Source organism: Pongo abelii, chromosome 4 (genome assembly GCF_028885655.2).
Source record: "Pongo abelii isolate AG06213 chromosome 4, NHGRI_mPonAbe1-v2.0_pri, whole genome shotgun sequence".
Lineage (NCBI taxonomy): Eukaryota > Metazoa > Chordata > Mammalia > Primates > Hominidae > Pongo > Pongo abelii.
The window spans coordinates 95,866,763-95,886,131 of record NC_071989.2 but is presented as its reverse complement, the minus strand read 5'-3'; positions in this window follow the sequence as shown (position 1 = coordinate 95,886,131).

The following is a 19,369-nucleotide window of genomic DNA, read 5'->3' as shown; positions in this document are numbered from 1 at the left end:
AGTATCTATTGAATGTTCAGAACAATGAAAAAATGCAGATCACATTAGACAAATTATTTGAAACTACAGAACACTAAAGATAAAGAGAAGATCTTAAAAGCTCCCAGAGAGGAAGAAAGCCTGAACTTTTACAAAGGAATGAGAATAAGATTGGATTAGTCTTCTCATTAGTTATAGCAAAATTGTGAATCAATGTCTTAAAATGTCTGAGGGTAAAATATTTAAAACCTAGAATTCTACACACAGCCAAATTATCAATATAATTTGAAAATTGAATAAAGGGCATTTTTAGTCAAGAAATAACTTAGAAAAATTGTCTCTCACCTGCTTAGCCTTAAGAGGTTAATTGAGCACAATAGTGGAGAGGAGAGAGGAGGTGATCCAAAAATAACACCAGATCTCATACAGAAAATGTTGGCTACAGCCCAGAAAGTAATGAAGGGATGTCTCGGTCTGTGTTTTGTGCAGTTTGGATAAATATTTGTCAAGACTGGAGTAGAAAAGAAGTTGGCTCATGGAGAGAGGCATTTAAATAAATAATAGATTCCAAGGATTTGATACCATTCTTGAGAATATGAGAAACCTATGAAGCCAACAATAATAGACCATTCACACTAAAAAGAAAGGCAACAGGAAACTCTAGGAAAAACAAAAGGCTGCATGAGAGGAATTACAATTATGGTTGTGCAATAAATAATATTTGTTTCATCATGACAATTTAAAACCTTTCTTGATTTTCAATTTTATGTTGAACTTATAAAAAGTACAAAAATCTTAATTTTATGAATTAAATAGCAGAATATAAGGTCATCAATTGTAATAAGATAAACACAGAATGCAAATAATATTATTTGGGTGGTGACAGGAGGAGAGCCAAAGTATGAAATCAAGAGATATTACTTGTGGTTAATGAATCAAGAAATACATGTGAAAATGTATTAATTAAAATTAAAAAGACAATATAGGAAAGAAAAATAGTGATGTAACTATATTGGGAAATGGTGTGGAAAGTGGTAAGGGTAAACTATGTCTGCATTTTTTATGGCAGAAGTTTGTGATCATGTCCAAAATTGATAAACCAAAAACTAGAGGTGTAAATATATTATTTACCAATATGGTGGTAATCAGCAGCAGAAGAAAAATCAGAGACAGTTAAAAACATTAAAGCTGATTTTTAAAATGAGGAGCTGTAATGGAGGTGGAGAAAATTGGGGCAAGAGTGTAGCTTTTCATTGTAAATCATTCTGTACTATTTTAAAAATCATGTATATGTTTTACTTTGATACAAATTAAAAATATTAAATAAATATAAATCATTATGGACAGAGAGAACTCCTCTTACTGAAAAATTAATGACCAGATTAAAAATTCCGTTCACTCTCATTTCAAGCTCTCTCATACAAGTATAGTAGTCTTCCTCTTTTTCCAGGCCTCCTCCAGATGTGACATTCTTTATACCTTCAAGAAAGTACTTTCCATGAGGACAGGGACATTGTGTGCAAGTTCACCTCTGAAATACAAAGGAACGTAACTGTTTTGTTTCATATTAAGTATAACAGAAAATTCTCTGAAAATATAAGGATGGGAAAAACAGAAGTAGGTTGTTGTGGAAACAACTAGGGGGAGTATAACCTAACTGAATACTGGCATTTCAATTTTCAAAATAAAGCCAACGCTGCCTCAGACAACAATTAGGATAGAATTCAATCCTGTAATCTACATCCCACACAATAATAACTTATATTGATCATATTCTTATTATACATGTTACTTTGCATCCATTATATTTAATCATTAAAATTCCAAGGGGTTAATATTTGTACTGCCAATATATGGTTAAAGAAGTGACTCAGAAAGTTTAACTCAGAGAGGTTAGGTAACTTGTCCCAGGTCTCATAGTGGATAAATGGGGAGTTAAGACAGTGAACCCAGCTCAGCCTACTCTGCAATCCATGTCACGCTGCCTTTGCTTTTCTTTCTGTTTCCACTAGCAATATAAGCATAGTCTTTGGATTCTCAGAAGCACCTGCTAATTTTCTGAAATTTTCTTTAATTTTGTGTTCCTATACTTCTTTCCACAAGTTATATGAGCATTAATTTAACACTCTTCTGTGTGAAGTACCACCTAATTGCTGGGAGTTTTGTCTCTGCAACCAGACTGCCTCCATTTAAACCTTGACTCTAGAATGCCAGTCATCAATATCATATGATGCTAAGCAGTGGGTTAACCTCTCTAAGCCCCGTTGTCCTTACCTGTAAAATGGTCATTATTGTCCATGCCTCAGATGGTTTTCCTGGGGGGATTGAATGAGATAATCCACGCAAAAGACTAAGAACAGTGCCTGACAATGTAACCTTCTGGCCTTCCTAGTAAGTTTGGTTTTACTTGCCCCAATTTCCCTCTGTTGGAAGACTTCTAAAAAGAATTTTATGATAATGGACTGCTTAGCAATTTTATTTCAGATTTATGACATATACTTAGTGTCTTATTGTGTTCATTTTGTATTTTTATTTAAGAACATTTATAATATAGAACCCATGCTAGTAATCACTAAAAAGCTGCCACTTCTTCCACAGGTCTAAATAGTCAAATAGACATTGGGTACCTTGCATATTTATTCATTCATTTAATTCACTCATTCTCTCAGACACGTGCCAGGTATGCTGAGAGGAATAAGGTGATGACACATCAGTGTTCTAACTATATCTACAAGAAGGTGGGCAAAATATAGTGCCCAAACTGGTTTTTGAAATTCTATCTTATGTGAATGCTAGCTGTGGTAGGAATTAAAATAATGGCGTATAGAATTCCGAATATTCCACTGTTAGTCACTTGTAATCTGCTAAAATTTAACACTTAAATGGTTGTGGACTAGGATAGCATAATGGGCCAAAAATCCTGTCAATGAATGCAAGAGGATCTTAAGCAGCTCCTTGAAATTAAAAAAAGGTAAAGTTTCAAAAACTGTATTCAGCCTTTATTTTGTAATGAGAAGAAAAATGCCAGTGCTTTAATTATAAACATGATTTCCTAAAGCATTCCAAGTTTTCCTTGGAGACTTTCAGGGCCAGGGATTGACTATCCTTGTGCCTGCTTGGATAGAAAAGGGCTTGATAAAAGTGCTGTGTCCTCTGGCACAGTTTAATCACTTAATACCTTGTTCCAATTGAAAACATAACCCAACCCTATTCAGATGATGGAGCATCTACACTTGATCTGCCTATGGCTTGTGCAGTCACTGATATTTCCAAGGGAAGTCTTGTGATTATCAAAATGGAAGTTAATTTCATAGACTTGAGGCTGAACTAAAAAAAAATGTTCATTGTAGTAATCTGCTGATGATAATTCCTGAAAATGTTGCTCAGAGTAAATAAACTCAGCATCAGCCTGGAAGAATGGGTCTAGGTGAGGACTGCATATTGGGAATAGAGGTGAGATTGGGGGCAAGGAGTGAAGAATTGAGCAAAGATTCTTTGTTACTGGAGAAAAAGCTTCAACAATACTATCAGAGAGTATATATTTTTGTAGTTCTTGATTCTTATAACCACTGAAATGAACCAGCTGTCTTCCATAGAAAGTTATAAAATTATCAAAGGTATTAATTTACCAACTTCAATAGCTGAAGGAAAATTTAAGCTTGTTTTAGGGGCATGAAATTCTTATAGATAACATCATTTCTGAGAACATTATTTCCTACAACTACAAGCAGTACCAGTGGAGAACTTTACATCTCGTTTGATACCTTTAAATTACTTTAAGGACTAATCATTTCATCCATGCAAAGGAAGAGCTACAGTAAGGTGCAAAAAAGATCACAAAGAAGTAAAGCTTGTGGCATAGTCTTATGCCTAAATTGTGATGTTTGCTTTGAAAAACACTGAATAATGACAGATCCAGTTACTCTGCACAGTGTCCAGAACTTTATGGACTTGTAAGACTAGATGGACTTGGGGAGCTCATCTGATTCAATTTCTTAATTGTGTGGGTAAATTAGGCCCCAGCAGAATACGTCATCTCATTTAAAGTCACTAGACATTTAGAGGAAGACCCAGAGTTAAAAATCTCTTCATTTTTAGCTTACTGATCTTTCCAACATTTTACATTCCAGGATGTCTAGAAAAATTATTACTTATATCCAAAATGTAAATGCAGTGATTGCTGTGGTGGTGGTTGTGTTCTCACTTATGAAGGCTTCAAGTGTAGATCAATGGTTCTTTTTTGAATCATGAATTTCATTGGGTATCCAGTGAAAGATATGACCTCCTTTACATAAAAGTAAAGATATATGCATAAAGATACACAATTCTTTTTCATCCTCACTGTATATTAATGGACTCTTAGGAGTGATGGATCAGGTTAGGAAGTCTTTGTAGACAGTGAAAACACAGAGTATTATTGGTTCTAATTATGTAAAATATTCCGGGGAAATTTTAATTTTGATATTATTATTGCCTTGTTATTTTTATATAACTGCAGAATACATTAAAGTAAAATATTTCAAAAACTCTACAATTTTTGAATTGGAGATTATTTAGTTCAATATCTCAAATTAAAAAAGCTATGATATACTAAGAATAAAAGACTTGAATTTCCCTGGCTAGTTAATAGCAGAGAAAAGACTATATTATGTTGTATGCATAAATTTATACACATATACTAAACTTTAGAGCTGCTTTATGAGAAGAGCCAATTTAAAGGACAAATTTGACTTTTAAAGGATACATTTCTTGTCAATACTATCTATTCTGATTTCTGCTTCAACATATTGGGACATTATGAAGTAAAAGGAGGAATTAAATTAAGAAATGCACATCTCTATACTTATTAAATCAGAAAACTTCATTACCATAAATATTCTTAATATGTCTATATTTTAAAAATATCAGCTATTTCTAACTCGATTGTGTAAAAATACAGTATATTTACATTTACAAAAAATTTTGGAAGCAATTAATTTTCATAAAGCTTTAAGTTCAAGAAATGTTAACATTACTTTCAAGGGAAAAGTATTTGAAAATGGAAATACTTTTTGAATTGTTAAGTCGATACATTTGTTAACAATCAGGTGGTTTCAGTTCATAAACCAGATACAAGCAAGCAGAATAAATAGGAAATAAATTAGGTACTATTAGGAGGGATTTTAATATTGCAATATTATTGTAGCCATGTACCAGAAACTTCTGTAAAGGATCACCTGGAGGTGATGGGGCCCCAGCATTTGCCTGACAGTTGGTCTGTGACTCACACTCTGAGAAACCCAAATGCGGATCCTCAGTTTGTCCTGTTGAGGCATTGCTGTCTCCTCTGGAACAGCTATTGTTTTGGAACAACAGTGGCACATCTGCGACAAGATTCGTTCCCACTTCCACACTCATCCTGGACCCTTAGAAACTCTGGGAAGGGAAAATTGTTTTGACTTAAACTCCGTCCAGAACACTGGGTTTTGAAAGGGAGTTATTGTCAGGTGATTAATTCCCACTCCGGTGGTTGTCAGCTTGCTAGAGACGGCTGGTGTCCGCTCGTGGTGTGCAGGGGGGTACTTCCTGCCTGCCTCAGCGACTCTTGTTGCTCTGGGCCCAGAGCTCGGCTTAGTATAGTGAAAGAATCCTCTCCGCCCCTCCTGCCCACCAGGGCTTTCAGGGTTCAGGTTTTAGGTGTTTAACTTTGAACACCGTTCATTTCCACATAACTTTGACCTAGCTGGCCAAAGGCATCAAATGATCAGGAGTGGGTTCCAACTCTGGGGCCTGCAGGAAGAGCAAGCCCTGGCTCTGCACTCCCTAGAAGTTCTGCCAACTTTGCTCTTGTTCGTTTCCCGACCCGCTCTCTTCAACTCTCTTCTGAGAGCTGGAGAGAATAAAGACGCCTCTTAAACCGGAATGCTAAGGGACCAGTTTAATGTAAATAAGAGGCGCCAGAGTCCGCCACTGGTGCACTTGGGCACCAGGTCCCTACCTGGATCTGCTCTGCGCTCACCCCTTGGGAATGCGGGACATGAGTAAGATGTGACACCCTGAGCACATCGCTGCTGCTAGAGGACATTGCACGGAGTCTATGCTTTGTTTTGCTTTGCTTTTTAATTTTTTTTACTCTTGTATTCTGCTTGGAAACATGTTTTACTTACCCACTTACTCCCAACACATCCTCTTAGCTCTTTTTCTGCATCCCTTAACCCCCCAAGATGAACGCGCGTGTCAGCAGCTGTTCTGATTTGCCTCCAATGACCCACAGCCCAACTTCTCAGTCCACTACCCCTGACCCCCGGGGTCCCGGGGTCATACTACTCGACTCCAGGGATGAGGGTCCCTCCATCTCGGGACACTACTTTTGGGACTTTTCCGCCCACCGCGGATGAAGGTCAGATAACAACCACTATCAGGGACGCTACGGCAGCCGGGAGCCCCGGAAAGATTGGGCCAAGCCCCTTCCAGATCCTCTCGTTAGGTCTCAGAAAGACTTTTTTAGGGTCCCTACTCCCTTTTCATCTGAGCTTTACTCTTGACTTCTGTTACGAATTCCCAAAAGGCAGGCAGGCAATAGGGGAGGGACCATGGAGGAAAAAATAAGAGCTAACAGGAGACACTCAGATTATATATTTATTTTATATAAAGAAATGATACATATGTAATTTTAGATTTTCTTCCGAATTAGAGTTCTGAGGCTATAGAAAACCTATTTTTAACGCCCGCTTCTCTCATAACGGCCTTGATTGCTCAAATTGCTTCTAATTGGGTGGCACACATTACTAGAGACGAAGGACGAATGACAAGCAGCCTTCATTCTTTTGCAGATTTAGATAATGTCTCTGGATGAATATCTTTTCTGATCAGGAAGAACAGGAAAACTCTTAAGCTGCCTGCAGTTTTCATAAGGGGTTTGTGCAATAGGGGGAAATGTCCTGACCATCACACAAGCATGCAAATTGATGGCATTTTACAGAAAGCACCGCATAATAATCTAGTGCCACCGTTTTTCCTCCCGGATCTGTCATGGTACAAAGAGTAAACACACTTTTTTTTTTAAACTCACTTCGCCTTCCTTCCATCTCCTATGTGGGATCTGTAAAAGTTTTCAGTAAACCTCTTTAAAACATATACGTTATCCATATCCCCCTTCCCCTTGTCCAGTCTTGGCCGGCCCTGAGTGCCCTTGGTGCGGCGTGCCAGCCCTGACAGCCGCAAGCAAAGGTCATTATTACCTCGCAGACCGGCGCATTTCAGAGTCAGCGACTGGCGGATACCCATGGGCTCCGGGCTATTGTACCACCGAGAGGTGTAACCCCAACTGGGGTTTGCTGAAGGCAAGCTTCCAAGGTGAGGGCTGGGTTTTCTCAGGTGCTTTCCGGCCGATCCCGGGTGGGGCACCTCAGAGGCTAACACTCATCTAAAGCTGGTAGAGGCTGAAATATTATGGACACTTGAACAAATCCGAGACACACATGATGTCTCGCTAAACTGCAGTTTCATTTTTTCCACTACCCAGAACAAACAAACAAATACATAAATAAAGTCATTGTTCTAGGCCAGAGAAAATGTGCCAAGAGGAAGTCACCCTTTCTGTTTCAACTTCAAAGGCAATGGATTTTTCTTGCAATTCTTTTATTTTAGAAAAGAAAACTCAGAATGGCAGGGGAAAGCCCCTCCAGGCCACTTTAAATTTCGTCACAGTAGAGTCCTGGGGGAAGAGTGAAGATCCTGGGGTAAGGGTGTTTGTGGGTTCTTTGAATGGAAGCCCACCCAGGGCACCTGGCTGCAGAGTAGGGCGTTGGCACCGCCGGGATCGGTAGCCCGCCGCCTGCGCCTTTCCACCATGCCCAGGCACAACTTTCCTTTTTCCTTTGTGCATCAAAGTAAGAATGCCCCAATTTTTGAGAAATCTAACTCTTCTGCTGTATTAAAGGCCCGTATGCTCTATAGTTTCACATTTTACATTGGCCCTGAGAATGAGGTTATTAGTCTCATAAGAAAAGATTGGGCAGTAAGAAATGCTAAAAGATGGAATTCCAAATTGGCCCCTGCAGTAGGAGTGTGCCTCACCCCGGCCTTGGCTGGGTCGCCAAATACTGTAGAAACTTTCTGGCTGTCTTTAGAAGATACCCTCTACTAGTCACCTGACGGGCAGGAGGTGCAACGCGGAAGGAAACATCACGGATTGGGGGCACTGGCCACTTTTAAAGGGTCCGGAAAATCCCTCCGATTTAGGGGATGCTTTTCCGCGGCAGTTTAAAAACTGAAGGGCAACATAGAAGCTTCTACTTTAAAAAGGTAGCCCTGGTGATCCAATCCCGATCTTTTGGCTGGCAAAGAGGCAATTGCCTGAAAACGAAATTGGCATTCAAAAAGGGTCAGGTACAGCCCAGAGTCCCTGTACTCATTTTAGACTCAAGAAAAGGCGCTTCCCGTCCCTACCTCTTTTAGAAAGAGAAAGGAAAAGGAGGAGAAAGCAGAAAGGGGGGAGAGCCGAGAGCGCAAGAAAGCAAGAGAAGAGGGGGATATTTAGCAAGTTAAAAGGTTAAATGTTTGAACAGATTTGTAAATATATAGACAACCCTTGTTATTTGGGATGTGTAATAATGCCTTTTTGTGGCGCTGTCTGGCTGGGAGGCTGCCGAGGACCGCTCCCTGGCACCTTCTTCACTAGGAAATGAACTGTAAGCTCATGGACTGGAAAAACAAAAACAGGGCTACCCTCCTTTGGAGGAAAGGGAATTCTCCCTCTATTCGGTCATTGAAAAATAAAAAGAAAAGAAGAAAAAAGAAAGTAAAAGGAAAGCAGGATCAATGAGAAGATTTTATTTTTCTTAGGTATGATTTTTCAGGGAGCAACCCAGAAAGCTATCTTCAGGCTGAAACAATTTCAAAGTATTGTTTAAGCGGATGACATTCTCCAGCACTCAGTTATCCATTGTGCATCTATTATTTCTTTGAACTCAACTCTCTTGTCTAACAGGGATGTGTGTGTGTGCCTGTTGTGTATGTGTGTGTGTTTAGAAAACCTAGGTTCTCCAGTGGTGCTTCCGTGGCTGAATAGGGTGGGTTTATTTCGTTTTTCTCACATTGGTGTTTTCTGGACAACTGTACTGAGCGCTGTTGATGGCATCGGTGCTCTGCCCGTGCCCGTGGGCGGAGGACATAGGCTGTGGGTGTGTCCCGCCCGCAGGCGCGGGTGCGTGCGTGTGCGTGTTTGTGTGTGTGTGTATACACCCATTCTCTGGTGTGCATCAAATGGAGCCTTTTTTTTTTCTTGCCCGTGTCTGCGTCCTGCGTATATTAGTATTATGCAAATAGAGTCATTTCGCTTGAGTATTTTTTTTTTTGGAGGGGGAGGGGATGAATCATTTTAATTCTTCTCTAGTATTTTCTCGGCAGTCTTTCCACTGTGTGTGAATTCATTTGGATGCCTTTTCTGAGGTCCTTCTCTGTGTGTGTGTGTGTGTGTAGGGGGAGACTGCGTGCCGGTCAGTGGGTGTGTGCCTCGGTGTGTGGAAGAGCGTGCACAGCCTGTGAGAACCTTGTGAGCGATATGTGTTCTCTCCAGGTGTTCTGTTTGTCTCTACCTCCAGTGCTTTGCGTTCTTGGAGGTGATTATGTGCATATTTACATATATGTGCCTATTCTCTTGCCTTCATGTATTGTCTTTCTCCACAATCCACACATTTCATATATATTCTCTTATCTTTTGGCAAAGTGCCTTTTTTATTCCTCGAAGAATATTTATTGATGTGATAATCTGAAATGAAAAGTGGACTCCCATGAAGGAGATGGAAGAGAAAGGAGTGTTCATCTTTCTTAATAGACGGGGCAGAGCCAGTTGACTGGATCACAGGGTTTCTCTGCACTTTCTGCGTGTGTGTCTGTGTGTGGGGGGTGGGGGCGGGGGCGGGGGAGGAGGGAAAGGAGCCTTTAACCAGAACAAAGATAGGCCATCGCGCCCCCTTGCGGACAGGCTGCATATCGCGCCGACCAGGCCCGCCCCGGCTTTCTTTAGTCGAATGAATCTTGTAATTTCCTCCGTTAAACCATTCAGGGGCCGCCTCTCAGACCCAGCCCCCGGCCATCAGCCAATCACCAGGCGCCATGCAAATCATCTCTTCCGTTCTCCAAACTCGCATCAGCCTCTGCGGCTGCTCTGGCCACCCCGCCCCAGCCTCATTTCCTCCCCTCCCCTCCCCTCCCCTTCTCTCCTTCACCCCCTCCGGAGCAGCTGCCGGGGAAGAGGGCAGTGCTGGGTGCCTCATGCATATTCAGACCGATCCTCCTCCTCCCTCCACCTCCTGCCCCCTCCTGCCGCCTCCTCCCTTTTCCCCGACCGCGCCCGCCCTCCTGGACGTGCAGTTCTCCGAGCTCTGGTCCTGAGCAGCTGTTTCCCAGAAGAAGGCCTACGTGCGCTCTTGGAGCAGACGAGGGAAATGGAGGAAGGCTCTACCCTTAAAATCCTCTCGAAGGTCAAGTTTGAGGCTTGCCGAAAGGAGGAGAAAAGTGTCGAAAAATGCCGCTACAGGTTTTGCGGGAAGGTTCTGCACGGAGACTGAGTTGGAAATGCCTTTCTCCCCCTAAATACCAGATTAATTTCTCTGAAACACACAATGTATTTGTCACGCCCAAAGGATGATGAAAGATGGTTTTTTAAGCCCAGAGTAAAGTGTGCATTTGTCTTGTATATCAAGGCTGCAATGAAACCACGAAGAACTGGAGAGGAGATCACCCAGCGTTAGCTGCTTAATAGGAGCGGGGAGAGCCAGTGAGGAGTGGAGACGGGGGGCGGGGCGAGTGGTGGCCCAAGACCTGCTCCAGGTGGGCTGTTCCTTGTCGGCTCCTGGAACAGGACGGGTAAGCCGACTAAGAGCGCAAACGGGGACCCATGAAAAGAAAAGAAAAAACAAGACCCGGGAATAGTTTGCTACTGTTATTTACATCCAGACTCTGGTTTTCCGGCCCTTTACAGCTGCTGGTGAAGAGTATTCAAGCTTTGAATACTGCTCTGAACTGACCTTGAGGCACATTGAGAGGAAAAATCACTGGAGAAAATCGCGGTTTGTGTAGTGCTTTGAGATCCTCTAACGCGAAAGCAAGAGAATTGTGAAGTGACCTTGTTTCATAGATCTCTCTACGTCCACGCTGGAATACTAAGGGACTTTTTAGTGAGAATTGAGTCAGTCCCCCCTTAAATCTTACACCGCGGAGAAGTGAGTAGAGACCGCAAGATTTAAAATAACAACTTGTCAGCTTTTATTCTTTCAACACATTTTTATGGAGTGGTGCTTATTGTGTGCCAGGTACACAGCATCTTTTTCCAAGCGAAACACATTACGCAGGCAGTGATTTGCAGGTGTACCGGAAATTAGGGAAAGGGATAGGAATTCTGGATGCTTTCTGTTCTGGAATTGCTCATTGTCTTGCAAGAAGAAGAGGTATAATAACAGATAAATGTGGCACAGTGTAACATGGAGCATGGAAACAGCTTAAATATCTGTCAAAAATGCAGTGAATTAATGTATTGGCATATTCCTACAGTGAAATACTCTATGAATTGACTATCTTAAAAGCAATGTTGGATGAAAAAAAGCAAATTGCAAAAGAATACGTGTGATATTGGCCGGGCGCGGGGACTCACGCCTGTAATCCCAGCAGTTTGGGAGGCCGAGGATGGTGGATCACGAGGTCAGGAATTCGAGACCAGCCTGGCCAAGATGGTGAAACCCCGTCTCTACTAAAAGTACAAGAATTAGCTAGGGGCGGTGGCAGGCGCCTATAATCCCAGTTACTTGGGAGGCTGAGGCAGGAGAATTGCTTGAACCCTGGAGGCGGAGATTGCAGTCAGCCGAGATCGCTGCATTCTAGCCGGGGCGACAGATCAAGACTCCGTCTCAAAAAAAAAAAAAAAAAAAAAAATGTGATACTGATGTAATATTAATATCTATTAACATAAAATTATCCTTCCCATAACAATTTGTTGGTACGTAACTATGTAATAAAAGTATAAAAGCATGTTGGGGAGGAATGCGTGCCAACTCCAGCGCGGAGGAGACCCCTGGAAGAGAAGAAGCCTTTATCCACATGGATATTGGCTATATGAGTAATGTTTATTTCCTTAAAAAAAAATCTTAGAAAGAAGCCGGAACATAGAGAGGTATGGGAAGGCTTTACAGAAGAGCTGACATTGCAGCTAAGTTCTTGAAAGTGATAAGCAGGAGTTTAGTAGGAATATTTGAAAGACAATTCTTCTTCTTGAATACATGAGAATGAGAAATGTAAACTATGTGAAGCTTTTGAACTTCTGATACTTAGTTTAAATACAATAAAATTCACTTTTTCAGGGATATAAATTCTTTGAGTTTTACCAATGTGTAATGTAATCACGACCACAAGCAAGAAACAGAATTTCATCATCCCCCAAAACTTCTTTGTGCTGCCCTTTGCAGTCAATCCCTCCCAATATCCTGTAACCCTGGAAACCACTGATCTGTTTTCCATTCCTGTAGTTTTGCCTTTTACAGAATGTCATATAAATAGAATCATACAGTATGTAGCTTTCTTCTGTCTGGCTTCTTTTTACTAGCATAATGGATTTGATCTTCATCTGTGTTGTTGGGTGTATCAACAGTTTGCTCTTTTTGATTGCTGAGTAGTATTTCATTGCATGAATGTGCTACAGATGGTTTATCCTTTTAAAAGTTGTTGAAGGCCATTTCAGTTGTTTCTGATGTACAGTGTTTTTGTTTTCGTTTTTGTTTTTGAGACGGAGTCTCGCTCTGTCGCCCAGGCTGGAGTGCAGTGGCGTGATCTTGGCTCACTGCAAGCTCCGCCTCCTGGGTTCAGGCCATTCTCCTGCCTCAGCCTCCTGAGTAGCTGGGACTACAGGTTCCTGCCACTAAGCCCGGCTAATTTTTTGTATTTTTAGTAGAGACGGGGTTTCACCGTGTTAGCCAGGATGGTCTTGATCTCCTGACCTCGTGATCTGCCCGCCTCGGCCTCCCAAAGTGCTGGGATTACAGGCGTGAGCCACCGCGCCCAGCCCTGATGTACGGTTTCTCGATTCCAGGGACTGGGTTCATTGCTGTCATGTATAATGGGGATCTTCTGTGAATGGCTATTGTATTACATATAATAAGTGTGTACTGTTATTTCCCCTGAGAGGCTAATCTATAATCTGGTGTTAAATACCGTGTAGAGCTAGATAAAAACCTACCCAGCCAACTATATAGAAAAACACACATGTTCACAGTCTTTCAGAAATTGCCCTTCAGCTTACTTACTTGTAGTGAGTTCAATAGAAGAGACTCACTAAAGATGCCAGTTGATGACCAGCATGTGTGAACTTACATATATGTAGTGGAGGATTTAAATTTCTTACTGTTTGAGCATCTATGTATTTCCTAGTGTGGAATTATTCCTTTTTTCTAAATATTTCCTAAACTCTCCTTGAAAGATTGACCTTTGCTTTCTGAGGTATGAGTGGAGGTTTACTTGCAGGCAGTATCCCCATATATTTGATAGAGGATGACAAATTCACATCACCAGTTAAGGAGTTCTGAACACTCGTAAGGATTCACAGTAATTCCAGATTCTGGTCTGTACTGTCAACACTCAAGTGTTTGATTTCCTCTTGTTTGTTTCTCATCAGGACCCTGAAAAGCTGATAGCTGGGGTACGTAGATTGGGTGCTGAGTTCAGGCACAGAGTAAGGAAGCCTGTGAGTACATAAGCACTTATTAATGTATCCCTTGAATTCCAAAGTCAAATATCCACTGTTTGTTGATATTTGGAGCCTTATTTATTTATTTATTTAAAAAAACTCTAGTTCCTCATGGCTATTTGAAAGCTCTCTTTCAAAGGCAGCTGTAAGAGTCAATAACGTGCAAGATGGTAAGAAGTGTAAATAAACATTCACAGATTAATGACCTTTTGCGTGTGGTTCAGAGTCAAGAAAGGACAATCCCAACTGTAAAGACTGATGGCAGTATTGGGATCCAAGGGGTGCTATTGTCTAATCCTAGTCTTCTTGCTAGAATACGCTGTGTTTTGAACTTTGTGTTTAAAATTGTATCCAGTTGCTACATGTGAGACTGCATGTCATCCCTAGTTTTAGTTCTTATAATCAGCATCACCCTCTGGCAAATGATACTAGAAAAAAGTTTTAACTAACAATTCACCTAAACAAATGGTAAAATAAACAATAGGAATTTCCTTTGGATACATTCTTAAGTAAACGTTATAAAGGTTATAAATCAAGGGATGTAAATGCCACATTTTCACTTTGTTAAGCTCTGTGCCACCTTGGAAAAAAGCCTACTTTATTTGTACCACAATTTTATCTCTTATAAAAGGGCAGAGGACTAAACATGTTGCTATTTATGATTTAAGATTCCCCCGGCAAGAAGCACTTTATGAACCTTAGACTTTGCTGTGATAGACCTCTTTCATTAATCATGCCAAATTGCAATGATTGAGGCATCCACCATTTTCCCAATTAATTATAACACACCCAAGCTTCATGTTTCCTGGTGCACTTTGAAGATTTTGAGAAAGTGGTCATTTCCTCACAATAACCTAATTTACAGCCCCTATTCAAACAAGGTAATTTAGAGCATGTGCTCTTAACTTGTTTAGTAAACATGTCCAAGCTAAGAAGTGCTGGCCCTGTGAAGCTCACCAGTCCACTGACTTATCAGTAGTTCTTCCATTAAAAGAAAATCACTGTCCAGGCATGGTGGCTCATGCCTGTAATCCCAACACTTTGGGAGGCCGAGGCGGGCAGATCACAAGGTCAGGAGATTGAGACCATCCTGGCTAACATGGTGAAACCCCGTCTCTACTAAAAATACAAAAAAATTAACCAGGTGTGGTGGTGGGCGCCAGTAATCCCAGCTACTTGGGAGGCTGAGGCAGGAGAATGGCCTGAACCTGGGAGGCAGAGCTTGCAGTGAGCCGAAATTGTGCCACTGCACTTCAGCCTGGGCGACAGAGTGAGACTCCGTCTTAAAAAAAAAAAACAACAAGCAAACAAAAAAAAAGATCACCTTTGTGCTTTGTGCTACAAATACATTGGTGCTGACTTAGTACCAAGACTGTGATTTCTAATGAAAATTAAACTATTGATGGTAAAACAAAATAACAGAAAAAAAAAGAAGAGACACCTTTCAAATGACCACCAATTTCATAATCATGGATTAAGCCAGTGAAGCTTTTTCTCTTGCAGGCACTGTCTTTTAAAATGAGATTCTGTTCAAGAGTGTTACAGTAGCATAATATAAATCGGTGGCTATGGCTTTTTAAACTCTGGTCCTTTCTTCTGTAAAGCAGCATAAGTGAGTGCCTTATCATAACGTCGGAATAATGACATCTCAAGGCCTGCGTGCTGCATTCACAAGCAAGGAGAGTCCCAGAACGAGGTTGACTCAGCAGTACCTGACCAGGCTGCTTAATGCGCTGATGAATACCATTGCCCCTAGGAATTAAATATAGAGGTGCCTGGAGCTTGTGTAAAGTTCTCTGTGCCATTTGAAAAAGGTACTCAGAGAAAAGATGGGCTGATTTTTAATTTTAATGTTTTACTCATCGGTTTAAGTACATTTGTGGTTTGCTTTGCAAAATGTCAACAGACATCCCAAGTGGTTAACATTTTTAAAAGACTGAATATTCTGTATTTACTCTAATATCATTTTAAAAATGTGGTCATCAATGCCTACAGGTTCATCTGTTAAGACAATCCATTCAAATGATTATTAAAAAACAAATTCAATAACAATTTGTTATTTTCCCCATTGTCTCGAATTCTCGTTGATTAGAATTCCAGCAACATAAAAGTAAAGGTTTCATTTTAGTTTTGGTGCATTTAGGAAGGACTCCAAGTGAAATTTCCATCTATAAGATGGCTAAAGAATACTCTGAGGAGGAATTATCTGTTACCTACTAGTATTAGTGTTCATTATTATATTATACACACCATTATACACTTGTATATTATATACTCAATGATTGACAAAGCACTTTCATATAAATTATCTCACAACAATCTTATAAGACAGATTGTTAAAGGTAATTATTATCTTTATTTTACATTGAAAGATACTGAGGTTCAGAAATATTTAAAATAGCTGTCATTTCAAGGAGTATACTTAGTGGCAAGTAGTATTCTAATAACTTTACATATTTTAATTCCTTTGATCTGCATAGCAGCTGTAGGAAGTGGATAGTGTTATCATCATCTTCATTTTATAGATTAAACCACAGAAGAACAGAGAAGTCAACTAGCCTGTCCAAAGGTGCACAGTGAGTAAATGGTAGAGTCAGATGGTGATACACACCATCTAATTCCAGACGGAAGTGCCTACCCATCACATCTCTCTGCTTAGCCAAGGTTCAGCAACTTGCTTCAGGAAATTCGTCCATTAAGTATTGAATCCTGAATTAGAGCATGAGTCTCCTGACTTCCAGCAAAAATGCTTTTCCATCGTGCATTTTGTTGTGACTTCTCTCATTATCTTTTGTTTTATCTCATGTTATGTTTTACTACATTATGTACTTCTCATCCTCCTTTTAATGGAATGTGAGTTTCATCAGTGCCAAAAAGAGAGGATGATTCTTTTTATATGTGGACTTTCCCCTTCATACCTGAAAATTCTTCTAACACAAGAGGTACGCTTTTAAAATGCGTTAAGTTGAATCAACATCGTAGAACTCTCTGAACGCTTTAAGCCTAAAACTTACAATAGGAATTTTGGTGATATAAAAATCGTTGACAATGGGAATGGGATAGTAATTAAACTAAAAAAGGAAAGGAATGATGTAATAGGAAGGAGCAAGATAACAACAAAACAATAATGTTTATACAGCCCTTACTATGTGCTACACACTTTTAATGGATCAATCTATTCAGTCCTTACAGCAACCTATTATTATCTCCATTTTATGAATGGAAAGACAGGCGCAAAGTTTGTGTAATCAGTTCATGAATACATGTGTTTGTGGGCGTATGTATGTAATAGAGGGAGAAAAAAAAGTGATATATATTGCTTGGTTTCTCTACCTCCCAAGCCAAGGATTTCCTGTGGTTTTCTAGGTGTATGTATTTGTTTGATTTTTGTCAGGTAGTTTCTATTGTATATGCCCTATCCTACTGACTTTTATTCCTCCAGTCTGGTCTCTGCATGACACCACAATTATTTTTCTAAAAATACATATTTGATCCTGCTCCTCCTTGGTTTAGAATGTTTGTTGACTCCTGACTGCTTACAAGTTATGTGGCCTGCTACGCCATAGCCCTGTTTTACATTTTCATAATCATTTTTGCCTCTTTCCCCAGACATTTTATTATGATTGTATTTAAACCCTCTTTCATCCCTGGGTGGACCACGTACTTTAACTCTTTTGTGACTTTACCCAGGTTGTTCACTCTATCTGGAATGTTGTTCTCCTCATTTCTACCTGGGGAATTAAACTCATCCTGCAGGATGAAATTCAAACATATTTTTTTTGGAGTCTTTTATGATCCTACGGACAGAATTAATATATAACCCTATTAATATATACATTTGACCCTTGCACAACATGGGTTTGAACTGCACAGGTCCACTTACATGCGGATTTTCTTCTGCCTCTGCCACCCCGAGATAGTCCAATCCCTCCTCTTCTTTCTCCTCCTCAGCCTATTCAAGGTGAACACTTTGACAAAGACCTTTATTATGATCCATTTCCACTTAATAAATAGTATATTTTCTCTTCATTCATAGTATTTTCTTTCTTTTTTCTTTCTTTCTTTCTTTCTTTCTTTCTTTCTTTCTTTCTTTGTTTTTCTTTCTTTCTTCTTTCTTTCTCTTCTTCTTTCCTTCCTTTCTTCCTTTCTCTCTCTCTTTCTTTGTTTCTTTGTTTCTTCTTTCTTTTTCTTTCTTTCTTCTTTCCTTTTTCCTTCCTTTCCTTCCTTCTCTTCTCTTCTCTCCTCTCCTTTCCTCTCCTCTCCTCTTCTCTTCTCTTTTCTCTCTCTCCCCCCCCATACCCTTCTCTTTTGAGACAGGTTCTTCCTCTGTCACTCAGGCTGGAGTGCAGTAGCATGATCACAGTTCACTGCAGCCTCAAACTCCTGGCCTCAAGTTATCCTATTACCTCAGCCTCCTGAGTATCTAGAACTGAAAGCATGTGTTGCCATGCCTAGCTATTTAGAAACTTTCTTTTTAGAGATGGGGGTCCCATTACATTGCCCAGGCTGGTCTCAAACTCCTGTACTCCAAGCAAACCTCCTGCCTCAGCCTTCCAAAGTGCTGGGATTACAGGCATGAGCCACCATGCCTTATGATTTTCTTAATAACCTTTTCTTTTATCCAGCTAACTTTATTGTAAGAATACAGTATACAATATATTTATCACACATAATATGTATTAATTGAATTTATGTTATTGGTAAGATTTCCAATTGACAGTAAGCTATTAATAGTTAAGTTTGGGGAGATATAAAAGTTATATGTGAATTTTCAACTGCCTGGGAGGCTGGTGTATCTAACCCTTACACTGTTTAAGAATCAATTATACTTCAATTTAACAACAACGACAACAACAACACCAGCAGCAGCTAACATCTAGTAAATGCTGAAGTGCTACAATTCGGTTACTATTGATGAAGAAAATTAGATGTAGAGGCTTTATGTAACTTGTCCAAGATGACTTGGGTAGTAAATTTTCAGACAGATCTGTCTGACCTTCAACCCCCAAAACCCATAAACGTAACAACTTTGCTTTGCTTCCTCCACTGATACCACCTGTTTATTTATCTCTTTCTCTTCAATAATATAAACTCTAGATAAAGAGTTTTTTCTCCAGTTGAATCAGAACTGGCTTGAATCTTTTCTTTTTGATAGGCATAAACTTCAATATCATACTCTTGGATTACCTGTCTCCCCTCTTCTGTAATACTCAGGAGTTCTTCAGGTTTACAGAATCCCTGAGGGAAATCATTTGGCCAGTAATATGGTTTGACTCTGTGTCCCCACCCAAATCTCATGTTGAATTGTAATTCCCAGCATTAAAGGAGGGTCCAGGTAGGAGGTGATAGAATCATGGGGGGTGAACTTCCCCCTTGCTCTTCTTGTGATAGAATTCTCATGAGATATGGTTGTTGTAAAGTCTGTGGCACCTTCCTCTTTGCTCTCTCTCTCTCTCTCCTGTTGCCATGTGAAGATGTGCCTTCTGCCATAATTTTCCTGAGCCATAATTTTTCTAAGTTTCCTGAAACCTGCCCTGCCATGCCTCCTGTACAGCCTATGGAACTGTAAGTCAATTAAACCTCTTTTCTTTATAAACTACCTAGTCTAAGGTAATTCCATATAGCAATGTGAGAATAAACTAATACAGGAAATTGGTACTAGAGAAGTAGTGC